Here is a 17433-nt window from a genome sequence, read left to right as displayed (position 1 = left end):
GCTTTTTGTGTGTAGACTAGCTGCCTGTACTTGTGCCTTTAGCTAGGGATGCACCGAAATTTCAGCCACTGAAATATCAGAATTTTGCTGATAGGAAAAATTCAGCCTATACAGGAGACTGTTTACTGCAGATGGGTGGGGGGGGGGGACGGCTGAGAGAGGCAGGAGAGAAGTGTATACAGTGACTGGCTGTCACTATATGTCAGTGCCGGTTTTTAACCACTAGCCTACAGGGCACTTATACCCCCTTCCTGCCCAGGCCAATTGCCAGCTTTCAGTGCTGTCACACTTTGAATGACAATTGCGCGGTCATGCAACACTGTACCCATATGAAATTGTTATAATTTTTTTTGTGACAGAGCTTTATTTTGGTGGTATATAATCACCTCTGGGTTTTTTATTTATTCTTAAACAAACCAAAAACCACTGAAAATTTTGAAAAAAATGTTTTTTCTTAGTTTTTGTTATAAAATTTTGTAAATAAGTGATTTTTCTCCTTCTCTTATGTGCGCTAATGAGACTGCAGTGATGGGCACTGATAGGTGGCACTGATGAGGAGACACTGGTAGGTGGCACTGATGAGCATTGACAGGCATCACTGATGGGCACTGAAAGGCAGCACTGACGGGCACTGATAGGCAGCACTGATGCACACTGATTGGCAGCACTGATGGGTGACACTGTAAGGCAGCTCAGATGGGCACTGATATGTGGCATTGATGTGCACTGGTAGGCACTGATGGACACAGGCAGGTGGCATGGATGAGCACTGAGAGCTGGCATTGATGGACACTGACAGGTGGCACTGCTGGGGCTACACAGATCATCAGGGCACACTGATCATCAGTGCTCTGATGATCTGTGTACATGTCCCCTCCGAGGAATGACGATTACCGGCTCTCCTCTCCTCACAAGCTGTCAACGTGACAGCTCGTGAGGAGAGAAATACCCATAACCGGCATTTCCCTGTTTACATGTGATCAGCTGTGATTGGACACAGCTGATCACATGACCGAGCCGACGTCTTCGGCTTTTTCCGTGGATCGGTGATCTGCTGTGTCCGAGGGACACAGCGTACCGCCGATCGCTGTGCGCTCCCGGAGCCGCACATGCATGGTGAGAATGGGAGGACGTCATGGCGTCCTTCCAGAACGAGAGAACCACCTTGTGCCAGTCATTGGACAATATGGCGGGCGCGAGGTGGTTAAATGTAATTACTGGCTTTTCTTTTCACTATAGCTCACAGAATTAGCTGTCTCTTTCCCCCCAGCTAAAAGGAACAAATTTTCCTTTTAGTTTCTTTCCCGAGATAAAAGAAACAAGGTTTCCTTTAGCTCCGGGGAAAGTGAGAGCTAATTCTGTAAGCTATAGTGAAGGAAAAAAAAAGCCGGCAATTGCATTTAAAAACCGACACCAACATATAGTGACAGCCAGTGAGGGAGCCTCTTTGTATACACTGCTCCTCTCCTGCCCCCTCCTTGCACACATTGCCCCCCACCCCCTCCCCACTACAAAGAGGACCTGTCAGTCATATGCTGTCACATAGGGGACTATTGCCTTTCTCTGGATCAACTGTGGGTATAGGATTATAACTTTTTTTTTTTTTTGTTTAATGGTTGAACTGGATGGACTTTTGTCTTTTTTCAGCCAAACTATGTAACTATGATGTGGGATACTACCCATGCTGGAGTTTGTGGCTTACAAAGCGGTATGGGAAGAATTTCACAATTCCACTAAGAGAAGTTACAATATTAAATAACATATTGTATGTTACTCAACACACATTACCTATTCTTATAATACAGGATTTATATAGCGCCAACAGTTTGGTCGGCGCTTTACAATATAAAGGGAGACAATACAGTTCAATACAAGAGGGAAAGGAGGGCCCTGTTCCTTGGAGCTCACAATCTAGGAGGGACCTATGTTTATGAATGCCCTTGCGGGTATCAATATGTGGATGGAACAACCAGGAGACTACAGCAGAGGGTGTGGGGGCGCATATTAACATAAAAAAAAGGATTTAAACAGCATAGTGTTTCAAGCCATTTTCAGGCTAGCTCATAATAAGCCCATGATTAGGATATTAGTCTGTTAACATTTTGCGGTTTTTGTGGTATTTCTGGGTTGTGATATGGCTCTAATTTAGATTTGGATCTTTTTTAATAGATACCATATAGCCCAAAGGTTTAAATGTGGAGCTGGACCTAAATTGCTTTTTTGGCACTTAGTTAAAGTGATAGTAAACCGCAGAAAAAAAAAAGTATCCCTGCAAGTTAAGCTCATGTTTTACGATGCATACTAGAACATTATGAAAGACTTTCCTGAAAACGAAGCCCTCCAGCGGTACGCTGTGACTGCTGACAGGGCTTCCATCTTCATGGGCTGCATCCATGTGAATGGCCAAGCCGTGATAACTCGCGCATGCAGGCAGGAGTCACGGCCGCGGCACAGGTCTCGAAGAAGATAGCATGCCATCCATTGAGAGTGCAGTGCGCATATGCTGATGACATCACCAGTACTGGTAAATTAAATATCCTCTAAACGGTGCATGTACTATACCTTAGCCTCTGTCCTTGTAGTACTACATCCCTGAGAAGATAAACAAAAAAGGGAAACACCAAATAACTGGGACTTTTTGGATGCTATTTATCATATAAAAATAAATATTAAAGAGAACAATAAATAAACTTTATTTGAATTGTAATACACTTTGCATATTTTTCATTAAGATACAGTTTGTTTTTCAATATCTATTTCTGTCTGAAGATCAGCACCTGAAAAGTCCCAGTTCCTTGGTTTTTCCGTTTTCCTTTTAATTGATGGAACTGATGTCAAGGGCTATGAAATACTTATTTTATATGGTCAAGTCATTTTGTCTTGTTTATGGGGTATACATGTTTTTATACACGGGGTTTGTTTTATTGCTTTATTTTGTTTATATGTGTTTTTCTACTGGGCCTGTCAGTTCTAGAGGCCATTGCAATATAATACATGTGTTGTTTTTTGGATGCACTTTATTGCTGGAGTTTTTATGATGATATCTAGTGGTCTAATATTGTAAGGCAGCTTATATTCTTGCTTGACCATTATAAATGTAGTAGATGTGCTGTTCTTTGTCTACTAAATTACTGTGAATGTCATACTAATTGTGATGACATCTAGTGATTAGACGTGTTAACTGCCAATGGCATTTATGCCTTTTAATGCCTCATTTTGAGAATGCTAAGGCCACTTTCAAAGGGGCCAAATCAGGTTTTTTCTCAGCAGGGGATCTGTCCGCTCATTTCTTGCTGAGCACGGAGCAGAGTGAGTGGATGACAGGTCCATGTCCACGGACATAGCCCGCTCTGCTCTATGGGCAGGCAGATGTAAACAGACCGGCTGTAGTTTACACCTGACTGCCCTCCGATCCAGCCAGACAAAGGAAAACATTTTCTCTTCTGTTTGTTTTTGCCGGATCAGATCAAATTAGAGGTAGGCGGGTGGGTGTAAACGGACACAAGTCAGAGCCAAGCTTGCATGGCACTGTATAGCAGCGCATTGCACCTCTGTACAGTGCCATGAAGGAAGTGTACACTTCAAATAAAGTTTGTAAGAATACATTAAAAAAAAAAAAAAAACAGCTGTCCCCTGCTGCAGTGGTTTATCTCTCCAGCAGCTGTGCGTTGTGTGTGAATTCAGCCTTTATGTCTGAGATGATGTAGTTTGTTTACCACAATTCCTTGTGAAGATTACATGTCATTTTTTTTCTGTCCCACTTAGTTCTTAGGGCTCATTGACACTAGTGGCTGCCCCCTGAAAAGCATTGCGCAGTGAAACACTTTTAATGCTTGTCCGCCCCCCTATAACAGAAATACTGCTGCAGGGCTCCGCAAAATCATGTATATTGGCGGCTTCAGCTTTCGATCACCAGGTCCCGACAAGTGATTCTCCCACGATCGCTGTGTATCACTGATGAGGAAGAGGTCTGTATGTACACAATACAGATCTCTCCCTTGTCAGCTCCAGCACACTGCTTAGTATTGTATTGAGCAATACAAAGCAATGTGCTTACACTGTAACAGTAAAACAGCACGCAATGAACCCATTGATTGCCCCAAATGTTAACCCCTTCCTGCCCAGTGTCACTGGGGATGTCAGTGACAGTTTGTCTCCCCCCCCCCCTCCAGTGTCAGAATGCCCACTGCAGTTCCGCTATTAGTCGCTGATCACTGCCATTACTAGTATTAAAAAAAAAAATTCCAGTATATATATCACCATTTGTAGACACCAACTTTCATGTAAACCAATTCATTTACACGTATTGGGATTTTTTTTTTTTTTTAAATAGTAGAATACAGTTGCAAGAAAAAGTATGTGAACCCCTTGGGATTACATGGAGTTTTGCATGAATTGGGCATAAAATGTGCTCTGAACGTCATCTAAGTCTCAACAATAGAAGAACACAGTCTGCTGAACATAATACTACACAAACATTAGATGTTGCCATGGTTTAATTGCACATAACATGTAAACATTCACAGTGCAGGGAGGAAAAAGTATGTGAGGCCCTAGCTTAATGACTTCTCCCAGAGCTAATTGGAGCCAGGAGTGAGCCAACCTTGACTCCAATCAGTGTGATGATATTGGATGTGTTGCTGACAGCTGTCCTGCCCTTACAAAACACACACCTGTTTTGGGTTTACTGGTTTCAAGAAGCACTGTCTGATGTGAACCATGCCTCGCAGAAAAGAGCTCTCAGAAGACCCACGAGCAAGAATTGTTGACTTGCATGAAGCTGGAAAGGGTTACAAAAGTATCTCCAAAAGCCTTGTTGTTCATGTGTCCACGGTAAGACAGACTGTCTACAAATGGAGAAAGTTTAGCACTGTTGCTACTCTCCCTAGGCGTGGTCGTCCTGTAAAAATGACTGCAAGAGCACAGCGCAGAATGCTGCATGAGGTAAAGAAGAATCCCAGAGTGTCAGCTAAAGACCTACAGAAATCTCTGGCACATGCTAACATTTTTGTTGACACATCTACAATAAGGAAAACATTAAACAAGAATGGAGTACATGGGAGGACACCACGGAGGAAGCCATTGCTGTCCAAAAAGAATATTGCAGCATATTTGAAGTTTGCAAAAGGGCACCTGGATGTTCCACAGCACTACTGGCAAAATATACTGTGGACAGATGAAACCAAGATTGAGTTGTTTGGGAAGAACACACAACACTATGTGTGGAGAAAAAAAGGCACAGCACACCAACATCAAATCCTCATCCCCACTGTTAAACATGGCGGAGGGAGCATCATGGTTTGGGGCTGCTTTGCTGCCTCAGGGCCTGGACGGATTGTTGTCATTGATGGGAAAATGAATTCCAGAATTTATCAAGACATTTTGCAGGAAAACGTACGACCATCTGTCCACCAACTGAAGCTCCGCAGAGGATGGGTGATGCAACAGGACAATGGCCAAAAAGCTTACAAGTAATTCAACAAAACAATGGCTGCAACAGCACAAAATACGCCTTCTGGAGTGGCCCAGTCAGAGTCCTGACCTCAACCCGATTGAAATGCTGTGGCATGACCTTAAGAGAGCAATTCACACCAGACATCCCAAGAATATTGCTACACTGAAACAGTTTTGTGAAGAGGAGTGGTCCAAAATGACTCCAGATCGTTGTGCAGGTCTGATCTGCAACTACAGGAAACGTTTGGTTGAGGTTATTGCTGCCAAAGGAGGGTCATCCAGTTATTAAGTCCAAAGGTTCACATACTTTTTCCTCCCTGCACTGTGAATGTTTACATGTTATGTGCAATTAAACCATGGTAACATCTAATGTTCGTGTAGTATTATGTTCAGCAGACTGTGTTCTTCTATTGTTGTGACTTAGATGACGTTCAGAGCACATTTTATGCCCAATTCATGCAAAACTCCACGTAATCCCAAGGGGTTCACATACTTTTTCTTGCAACTGTACATTTTGGCCTAAATTTATGCCAAAATTTGAGATCTTACATTTTTTTACTGGATATGTTTTATAGCAAATTGACGGTATTTTTGTTGATTAAAGCGCAAAAAATAAAAACCACAGAGGCGATCAACTACCACCAAAAGTAACCTATTTGTGGGAAAAAGAGGACATAAATCTCATTTGGTTGCAGTGTTGCATGACCGCGCAATTGTCAGTTAAAGTAACACAGCTCAGTATCGCAAAAAATGGCCTGGTCAGGAAGGGGAGTAAATCCACTGAGTGGCAAGGGGTTAAAGAGGTGGTTGACTGGCAATATATTACTGCCTCATTACCTGCTTCAACCCTGTCACTGTGTTGCAACTGTGTGCAGAGCATGTGAAGTGTAGCGCAAAGCATTGTGCTGCAGTGTTAACGTCCCGCAGCATCCGGGCCAATGTTCACACTGGTGGCAAGGTTGCCGAGAGCTGGAATGCAGAATTATAGCACTACCTGTACAAACGTTACCAGCAATGTTGGGTAGAGTGATCTCCTGCCCAGCAATGACAATTTTGGTCCAAAGCAACATCAGGAAATAATACAAACATAAGACTTGAAGTGGTATTAAACCGAAAAGCAAACATTTATTATATTGCAGCTTACCAATTCGCAGATGTGATGGCTGTATTAGTTTTCCTTTTTAGGCTTTCTTTCCTTTGTTTTTACCTGGTGATCTGGCTAGTAAGTCTGTTGTCTTTCAACAGTACAAGCTGCTCTGCATATGTAGTATTTCGATGGTTGAGGTAAACCATTGATGGGGTGCCTACAATAATCAGCTTTTATATATGACAAACCTTTATCCCAAAAGGAAAAAAAAACTACTTGTAACTGCTAAAAAAAGTTTTAGCTGGAGTTGGCTGCAATTTGTTAGTGTTCGTAATCTAAATCTGCTTGTAGTCCTTGTAGTACCAAATCCCTGAGAAGATAAACAAAAAAGGGAAAAACCAAAGAAATGGGACTTTTTGGAGGCTATTTATCATTTAAAAATAAATATTAAATAAAGAACAATAAATAAACTTTATTTGAATTGTAATACACTTTGCATATTTTTCATTAAGATACAGTTTCTTGTTTGTTTTTCAATATCAATTTCTGTCTGAAGATCAGCACCTGAAAAGTCCCAGTTCCTTGGTTTTTCCATTTTCTTTTTAATTGATGGAACTGATGTCAAGGGGTATGGAATACTTATTTTATATGGTCAAGTCATTTTGTCTTGTTTATGGGGTATACATGTTTTTATACACAGGGTTTGTTTTATTGGTTTATTTTGTTTATATGTATTTTTCTACTGGGCCTGTCCGTTCTAGAGGCCATTGCAATATAATAAATGTGTTGTTTTTTGGATACACTTTATTGCTGGAGTTTTTATGATGATATCTAGTTGTCTAATATTGTAAGGCAGCTTATATTCTTGCTTTACCATTATAAATATAGTAGATGTGCTGTTCTTTGTCTACTAAATTACTGTGAATGTCATACTAATTGTGATGACATCTAGTGATCAGACGTGTTAAGGCATTAAAAGGCATAAATGCCATTGGCAATTATTTTGAGAACACTAAGGCCACTTTCAAAGGGGCCAAATCAGGTTTTTTCTCAGCAGGGGATCTGTTCGCTCATTTCTTACTGAGCAGATTGAGTGGATGACAGGTCCATGTACACGGACATAGCCCGCTCTGCTCTATGGGCAGGCAGATGTAAACAGACCGACTGTAGTTTACACCTGACTGCCCTCCGATCCAGCCAGACGAAGGAAAACATTTTCTCTTCTGTTTGTTTTTGCCTGATCAGATCAAATTAGAGGTAGGCGGGTGGGTGTAAACAGACACAAGTCAGAGCCAAACTTGCATGGCACTGTATAGCAGCGCATTGCACCTGTGTACAGTGCCATGAACGAAGTGTAAACTTCAAATAAAGTTTGTAAGAATACATTAAAAAAAAAGCTGTCCCCTGCTGCAGTGGTTTATCTCTCCAGCAGCTGTGCGTTGTGTGTGAATTCAGCCTTTTTGTCTGAGATGATGTAGTTTGTTTACCACAATTCCTTGTGAAGATTACATGTCTTTTTTTTTCTGTCCCACTTAGTTCTTAGGGCTCATTGACACTAGTGGCTGCCCCCTGAAAAGCATTGTGCAGTGAAACACTTTTAATGCTTGCCCGCCCCCCTATAACTACTATAAATACTGCTGCAGTGCTGTGCAAAATCATGTATATTGGCGGCTTCAGCTTTCGATCACCAGGTCCTGGCAAGAATCCTGTCCTGAGGACCACCAGACGGTCGTTAACAGAACCATATGGCCGTCCTGACCTTTCCACCTCTCCAGCCCCGACTACGATTTCATAGGGAAAAGGGGGTCTGGCCTCTGATGTCATAAAGGGAAAGTAGGCAGGGCCTCTGATGACATGAGGATTTTTTTCTTATTCTCCTTAGCATAGAAGAGCAAAAAAATCCCCCCAAAATTGGTAAATATACAACAGTAAAAAAAATGATTTCAGAGCATATTGGCCCCGTAAAGGATGGTCTGGTAAAGATGGTTACAAATGTCAAGGAGAATGCAGCTGTACTAAATTTATTCTCAGTTTTTACAAAGGAAAAAGGAGGGGTATAGCAATCAAGACTGTATCAATAGTAACACATCACAGAATGTACCCTTGTGGCTAACAGAGGCCAGTGTCTTAAAATGAATTGAAAAGCTTAACGCAAATAAATCACCAGGACCAAATGGCTTACACCTGAGAATCCTCAAAGAACTCAGTCAGGTTTAGCCAGACCGTTATTCCTAATTTTTAGGGACAGATTACTGATGGGAATGGTGCCAGCTGATTGATGAAAAACCAGCGTGGTACCTATATTTTAAAAAAAGGGCAGATGTATATTCCTGGAAACTACACACCATTCAAATTGAGGTCTGCTGGCATGGACCATAGGGTATGTGCCTGCATAAAAAACTGGTTACAGGGGTGTGTCCAAAGGGTGTAGATAGTGTGTACTCAGCCTAGTCTGGAGCCGTAAGTGGGGTACCCAAAGGCTCTGTCCTGGGACCAATTCTGCTTATTGTATTCGTTACTGACATAAAGGTTGGTATAAATAGCTCAATCACAGTGTTTGCTGGGCAGGGCAAGAACTTCAGAGCAGGATATCGGAACTTTACAAGAAGAACTCAAAAGGGGTGCAGATACTTTTTGTGTTTAGTTAGAGGCTTGTTAGAAGCCTGGGTGTGACTCAGCAAGGTTACTTAAGGTTAGGGATGGAGGGCTCTTCCTCTGTTCTAAAAACTTGGAGATGTTTCTGGAAGCCAGTGGGCAGAAGTGAGGAGGGGCTTGTAGCAAACTTGCTCATCAGAGCTGGACGTGGAGTTCCCCTTTTTTTTTTTTTTTCTTTTATTAGAAGTATTCCTCAGTCTTTCATTCCCTACCCTCTCCCTTCCTGAGAGGCAAACGTTATAGCCTGACACATGGTGTGGGTCAACCGCAGGTTAAGGCATCCCTAGTTTGGTGCCGAGCAGTCTGCGATAGTGTAACTTTCCTCACCTAAGTCGGAAGCACTGACCCGAGAAACTTGTGTAGGCTCACCCATCATAAAACAGATAAGGCAGCTTCTCTCCGGACTTGAAAGAAGTTGTACTTCACAAAACAGTCAAAGATGACAGAGTGAAATGAACATTCCTCAAGTCAGGCTTTTCCCCTATGTTTCATGTCATGGATTATGACAGATGTTGATTCTAATTCAGAGTTCTCCCGACTGGCCCCTCCCAAACGTAATGGTCAGTATTCAGAGCCGCCCTCCTCCCTTGAGAGGGATTTTAAAAACACAGGCTGACAAGCCTAAGGGGAGCTGCACACATCTCCTGAGCTTAACATTGTAACAGAGGAGATCAAAGACCCTTCCTGCTCAGCAACTTGGATCTGCTTACAAACCAAGGCATATTGGCAAGTAACTTAACCCTTTAACTTCCTGCCTATTATCTCTTTGCTGTACCTTTATATGCATATATGTGTGTGTGTGTGTGTATATATATATATATATATATATATATATATATATATATATATATATATATATATATATATATATAGTTACATTTTCTTTGTTAATATTTTATTGTACCTGTTTGACTCTTTTAGTAATAAATCCTTCTTTCTGAAAGTGTTAAACTGTTTCTAAGCGCTTACTTGCAATTCACAAATTCCTGCCTTTGAAGAGACGCTACTGTGTTTGTTTAATCCTCTGTCCAATCGGCCTGCGGTGACCGTATTGGACAGGCGACTTTTCATTCATTATAGTGTATATTTGATAACGGGAGTTTCCCAGTCTCCGACAAAAGTGGTGGTGGGAGTAGAGGGTTAGTTGCATAATTAACCCGACCCAGTAACAAGCGCATTCAGGTTGCAGGCACCGATTGTAGCCCATTAGCTGAACAATCGCTGTGCAGGGGGCAGCTGGGTGGGGCCTTGTTACGCGCGTCACACCGCGGTTTTAGATCGGCCGGTCCTTTGGTCACGAGTTGGTGAGAAGGTGTGGGGTCTGACGCCGCGGGCAACACGTATTACTGTTAGTCGCGGTCGTGCGACTTCCATCATGACAGGGCTGATCTGCATATTTATGGTAATTTAAGCAATCCCAGGCAGAAAGCCTGGAAGTGTGGGAGATCAGTCCATAAATAAGAGCCTGGCCAGCAGGGGAATTGGGTGAAATGGACTGAGGAAGGTGCTGCTGATGAGGATCCTGGAAGGGGGGGGGTCTATCTACAGGCTAGGAGCTGGAAAAAAGGATGCTTCACCGTTCTACAGTCTACAGGGAAGGATAGCCTGTCAACAGCGGAAGAAACCAGCCCAGTGTAAGGCCTGAAAGCAGTTTCACCTGTAAAGCTGCAGGAACAGGACAGTGCGAGTACCTCTACACTCTCTGGGCCTACAAGGGAGAGGGCAGTAAGGTGCCGTACCAAACTAGTTTTCTCTGGAACAGTATACTTACGTGTGTTGGAATCCCTTTTGCCCTGGGATACTTTTCAAGACAGCCAGGTGTATGAGGAGATTTTAATCTGGGGTCTGAAGAAGTTCATTTAAAAAAGGGACTGAATGCTACTAGTAAGGACTGTGTGCTGATCTGTTAGGATACAAGATCCACTCCAGAGGGGAGTAGAAAGTCCAGGATCGAATTCTTGCTTCTTCTACATAGGTTTGTCCTCCAAGTTGTTTCAGTTCCATCTCACATCCAATATACCCCTAGACTCCATCCAAGTTGTTTAACCCTGAATAAAACAACACAAACAAGTTTATGGACTTATCACTGACTGGATGCAAGTGGAAAATACATGTTGCCTGGCTCTGCAGGAAGTAAAGGGGAACCCAAAACCAGCTGCTCTTAAGAGGGTAGTGCTACATGCATTAAAAAGGATATTCACTCGAGATAAAACAATAATCCTATCACTTTATAAAAATTTGGTTTGGCCACATCTGGAGTATGCTGTCCAGTTCGGGTCGCCAGTCCTCAGGAAGGATGTGCTGGAACTGGAGTGTGTCCAGAGAACGGCTACAAAGCTAATAAGGAAACTGGAGGACCTGAGCTCTGAGGAACAACTACGAACATTCAACTTATGCTCCTTGGAGAGGAGACGCTTGAGTGGAGATATGATAGCGAAATACACATACCACAATGGCGATTCTAGCATTGGGAATAAAGTATTCAGTCTCAGGAAGCTTAAGAAAACACAGGGCCACTCGGTGAAATTAGAGAAGTGGTTTAACCATAAACTGCTTAGGGGTTTATTTATTGTCAGAGTGGTAATATTGTGCAACTCCCTTCCACAATCAGTGGTGTTAGTGGGCAGCATCTATAATTACAAAGTTTTCAGGTCAGGGCCTCAGATTTCATAGGGGAAAGGAGGTGTGGCCTCTGATGTCATAGGCGAAAAGTGCAGGGCCTCTGATGTCATAATAGGAATGGTGGTGGGACCTCTGCTGTCTTAGGGGAAAGGGGATGTGGCTTCTGATGTCATAGGTGAAATGGGGGCAGGGTCTCTGATGTAATAGAGAAAAAGGGTTAGGGCCTCTGTTATCATTAGGGAAAGGGGGCGGGCCTCAAATGGCATGTTGGGGAAAGCAGGCAGGGCCTCTGATGTCATAGTGTAAAGGCATGAGGACTTTGATGTTTTAGAGTAAATGGGACAGGCTCTTCTCTGATGTCACAGCGTAAAGGGTACATGGCTTCTGATGTCATAGCGTAAAGAAGCATAGTCCCTCTGATGTTATAGCGGCAAAGAGGGTGAGGTCTCTGATGTCATAGTGGCAAAGAAGGCGAGGCCATTAAAGACATGGGTCCTGAGGTTACAGCAGCAAAGGGGCATAGCCTCTGAGGGCACAGCAGCAAAGGGAGCAGGAACTTCCACAGTCAGTGGCATCAGCAGAAAGTATCTATAGTTTCAAAGTTTTCAGGTCTCTTTACTACAAAGCACGGGTCACCTACTTTTACATTTACACACACCGTTACATGTTTGGCGCTAGTATGGACGTGTTCCCTTATGTACTACATCAGCTATTTCTTCAACATGAGGAGAGATCCAGGAGACATCTGCTGAGAGCCTGTGCCAGCCGCTCCCTCTTCTCAGAGGGGCTGTGAGATCATGTGATTGCAGAGTTCTCACACTCAAGGAGGCAGAGGACAAAGGCTGCATCCACCCAGGTAAGTATGATTTGCCAAAAAAACAAAAGAAAAACAACAAAGCCATACTTCTCTTTTAAAGAGGAACTTCACCCAAGAGGAGACGTCTTGCCTTTCAGCCCCCCATTCTAAAACTTCTGGACACAATTTTTTTTTTTTGGGGGGGGGGGGGCGGGTACCTAGAGGAACCCCCTTTGCCAGCAGCTCTCTGGGATATGTCACAGGTCCCAAAAATCTGCAGGACCAGTCACAAAGTGCAGTAGCAAGCTGGCTGTGAAGACCCTAGGACTCACTCCCGGCTTCCATTGGTAAACATGCCAATGCAGGGGGCTTGAAGACCGGTGAAAAACCAACTCGGGTGATGATGGCGCTGGATCCCTGGACAGGCAAGTGTTCTTATATTACAAGTCAGCAGAGCCAGTATTTATAGCTGCCGACTGAAAGGTTGTCCATAGCCCCTGGCTATCAGTCTTTATCAGGCTGTTGAAGGTACGACACGTCGGGGAGATTGACTTCATCTCAGAAGAGAAAGACATACACATACACACAGTGATAGTTGAAATCAATCTCTCAAGTTTATTAGTGGGAAGAAAATTAATATAACAGAAAAAAGAAAGGTGGGGGGCACAGAGTATCAAAAAGCTGAGTTGTCAGTAATTGATTGGCTGAATACAAAAAGACAACATTGACGTCAATTCTGAAAAGTGATGAGAAGTGGAGTTTCACTTTCCCAGGAATAAAAGTTTCTAAATTGTTTTAAAACACTTATCTACTACATACAATAGAATCTCGCTAGATACTTGTCAAGGCTATGAACATGACTTTCTCAGGCCTTGAAATCAGTTACAAGTATCCAACAATTATTTTCCCATGGGACAGAAGTATTTGACTTTTAATTATATCATAACAGAAACAGGTGCTGTTAGTATAAAGAAATAATTGGATACTATGTCCATCTCTACCAAGGCTAAGCTAGAAGAAGAATATTGGGAGTACAGTTCTGTAACACATAACTGACACAGCATATTTTCATTAACTCATTCTGGGTATAATATAAAACAATTAATCCACATGTTAGTACAAAATATAAAATGGAGTGGAGGGGAAAACAAAATGACAGACCTAAAAGACATACATTTCCCTTCAATCCCCTCTTAAAATCATTATTTACATATATGATTTTAATTCCCCTTATACAACATAGTTCTTTTTCTGCTTCTTTTTGTATTTGGCTAGATAACTGCGGTACTCTTTAGATTTTGGGTTCAGTGGGGCAGTTTGTTCTTGGATTTCTTCTGCATACATAGTCATACCTATACCTTTGTTCATAAGCTTCTTTATGCATGGGAGAATGCAGCAAACCACAAAACCTATGGTAACTAACATAATTAGGATAATATGAGCAAGCTGCACTAGTGTCTGTTTCCAGCTAATGAACCACCCAAAATACTAATCCCAAAAATTGTCTAAGCTGGAGTTCTTCTTAAACTCTATAGACAAGTTTTCAAATTTCTTTATGACTAATGTGACTTTGCCATTTGGGCCTGTGTTGTCTAAAATGTAAATGCAACAAATGTCTACCATGTCTATGTATTTTGCATGTACCACTCTTCTCAGCTAGAATCATATCTAGGGCTATCCTATTCTGGAGTGTCATCTGTAAAGTGGCTTCTAATTGTTCAGCAGTTCCCTTTAGGGCATCCCTAGTATAATTAACAAATCTTTGTTGATTGTAATAAATATAATTTATCCATCAATGTTCTTGTTTACGGTTACAATGAAAAATATAGACTCAAATCCAGCTGCTGCTTGGTTTTTGACCTTGAACTTGTCTGGAACCCCTCTTGGTACCCCTATGGCATCTATATATACATGGCTAACATCATGTGCAGTATGATACATATTATACAACCAGAGTAAGTGGGAGTTATGGGAACATTGTGCACTTTGGCAGTAATCAATATTGAAGGTAGCAACCTCAGTATTTGATGAATTATACCACAATATGGTGTGGCTTGAGTCCTGTATTATCACCACTTCACCATGGCTAGATGCCAACAAAATCAGTATGATCAGGAGAAAGTGGCAGAACCATGGACCAAAATTGGGGAAGCTGTTCTTCAGGGTCAGGGTTTTCTACCCCCGTTAATACCCCCTTTCCTTGATTGTCCTGTTCGAGGTCAGGGCTTTCTGCCCCCGTTAGTACCTCCTTTCCTGTTTCCTTGGGTCTGGGCCTTTCTCGACCAGCTTCGCTCTGGAAGCATGGATCCAGGTAGGGCTATGTTCAGTGAGAACTGCTGTTCTGGTTACTGCTACGACCGTAGTTTCTGGTCCATAAGCGAAATCCTGCTGTTTCTTGTTTCTCGTCAGCTGTTTCACCACAATACCATCTCCGGCCTGGAACGGGTGGGTATTTTCCTGTAAAAAAAACATTTCCCTTCACCGACGTTTAATTTTAAGAGGGGACTTTAAAGATGCTCTTTAAGCTGTACGGCATGTGAATGAGGTCTACCTGCCCTATGTCACTATACTACACAAATCTACCTGCCCTGTGTCCCTATACTACACAAATCTACCTGCCGTGTGTCACTATACCACGCAAATCTACCTGCCCTGTGTCCCTATACACGCAAATCTACCTGCCCTGTGTCCCTATACCACGCAAATTTACCTTCCCTGTGTCACTATACCACGCAAATCTACCTGCCCTGTGTCCCTATACCACGCAAATCTACCTGCCCTGTGTCCCTATACACGCAAATCTACCTGCCCTGTGTCACTATACCACGCAAATTACCTTCCCTGTGTCACTATACCATGCAAATCTACCTGCCCTGTGTCCCTATACCACGCAAATCTACCTGCCCTGTGTCCCTATACACGCAAATCTACCTGCCCTGTGTCACTATACCACGCAAATTTACCTTCCCTGTGTCACTATACCATGCAAATCTACCTGCCCTGTGTCCCTATACCACGCAAATCTACCTGCCCTGTGTCCCTATACCACGCAAATCTACCTGCCCTGTGTCCCTATACCACGCAAATCTACCTGTCGTGTGTCACTATACCGCACAAATCTACCTGCCCTGTGTCACTATACCACACAAATCTACCTGCCCTGTGTCCCTATACACGCAAATCTACCTGCCCTGTGTCCCTATACCGCGCAAATCTACCTGCCCTGTGTCACTATACCGCGCAAATCTACCTGTCCTGTGTCACTATACCGCGGAAATCTACCTGTCCTGTGTCCCTATTCTGCACAAATCTACCTGTCGTGTGTCACTATACCGCACAAATCTACCTGTCCTGTGTCACTATACCACACAAATCTACCTGTCCTGTGTCCCTATACCGCACAAATCTACTTGTCGTGTGTCACTATACCACACAAATCTACCTGTCGTGTGTCACTATACCACACAAATCTACCTGCCCTGTGTCACTATACCGCACAAATCTACCTTCCCTGTGTCCCTATACCACACAAATCTACCTGCTCTGTGTCCCTATACCACACAAATCTACCTGCCCTGTGTCCCTATACCACACAAATCTACCTGCCCTGTGTCCCTATACTACACAAATCTACCTGTCGTGTGTCACTAAGCCCCACACATTTACTCGTCCTGTGTCGCCACACACACCTACTTGTCCAATGGGTCAGCATCACATACACCTACTTGTCCAATGGGTCAGCATCACATACACCTACTTGTCCAATGGGTCAGCATCACATACACCTACTTGTCCAATGGGTCAGCATCACATACACCTACTTGTCCAATGGGTCAGCATCACATACACCTACCCACCCTGTATCACTCCACACATCTAAACATCCTGAATCACTACACCTCACACACCTACCTGTCCTGTATCACTACACCTCACATACCTACCTGTCCTATGTCTTGGCATCATATACATTTACCCACCTTGTATCACCACACTGCACCCGTCTACCTGTTCTGTATCACAACACCACACATACCTACCTGTCCTGTGTCTCTACACCTCACGCACCTACCTGTCCGATGTCTTCACGCTTCACATACTTACCTGTCCTGCATCACTACACAGCAGACACCTACAGTACCTGTCCTGCGTCTGTACACCACACACACCTACCTGTCCTGCGTCTACACCGCACACACCTACCTGTCCTGCGTCTACACCGCACACACCTACCTGTCCTGCGTCTCTACACCGCACACACCTACCTGTCCTGCGTCTCTACTCTGCACACATGTCTGTCTTGTATACCTGTGAAGGGTCTCATCTTTCCAGGCCATGATAGAACTAGGTGTCAGTACCATTCAGCTGCACTTGTGTAATATTGAGGATGGTTTTATGAATGTCAGAAACGTACTTTGGTGCTTATAGCCACATAGGTAGGTCTGTAGCTGTAATCCACCTTAATGCAATCATCATACAGTATATTGTGTCAAGGTAGAGTTTATCCAAAACATGATTGGAGATGTCAATGTATGAGAAGCCTACGTTTTGAAATTACATACCTAAGTCCATGGCGACATGAAGTCTGAGATGGGTCTAAATCATTTGAATTACATGGTTGAAGGTGCGACCTGTTCCTGGTCATCACACTGCACGCTCAGAATGCTGAAAAATGGGATTGAATTTCATCTTAATAAGCAGAACTTCTGCTAGTCAAAGCAAAGTAATTTCCCCAGCAGAGCCTGCACCTCTAATAATAATAATAGTGCTCTTCCACCTGCTGCTTCCATTCCCAGTAGTCGCTTTAATCTACCTGGAG

At 43.1% G+C, this 17433-nt stretch overlaps 1 long non-coding RNA gene across 1 annotated transcript; it reads right to left on the bottom strand.

The window, feature by feature from the left end:
* Positions 1-13206: 13206 nt before the first annotated feature.
* On the bottom strand, positions 13207-17364 carry LOC149456289 (uncharacterized). The gene is made up of 2 exons (XR_016313912.1): positions 17177-17364; positions 13207-15071 (listed from the first exon to the last, which is right to left on the bottom strand). It is a non-coding gene; the product is annotated as an uncharacterized LOC149456289 (long non-coding RNA).
* Between the last annotated feature and the right edge of the window lie 69 nt (positions 17365-17433).

The sequence above is a fragment of the Staurois parvus genome, unplaced genomic scaffold (assembly GCF_062004578.1).
Source record: "Staurois parvus isolate SC_StPar_1 unplaced genomic scaffold, SC_StPar_1.0 ptg000365l, whole genome shotgun sequence".
Lineage (NCBI taxonomy): Eukaryota > Metazoa > Chordata > Amphibia > Anura > Ranidae > Staurois > Staurois parvus.
This window is presented reverse-complemented; position numbering and strand designations above follow the sequence as displayed.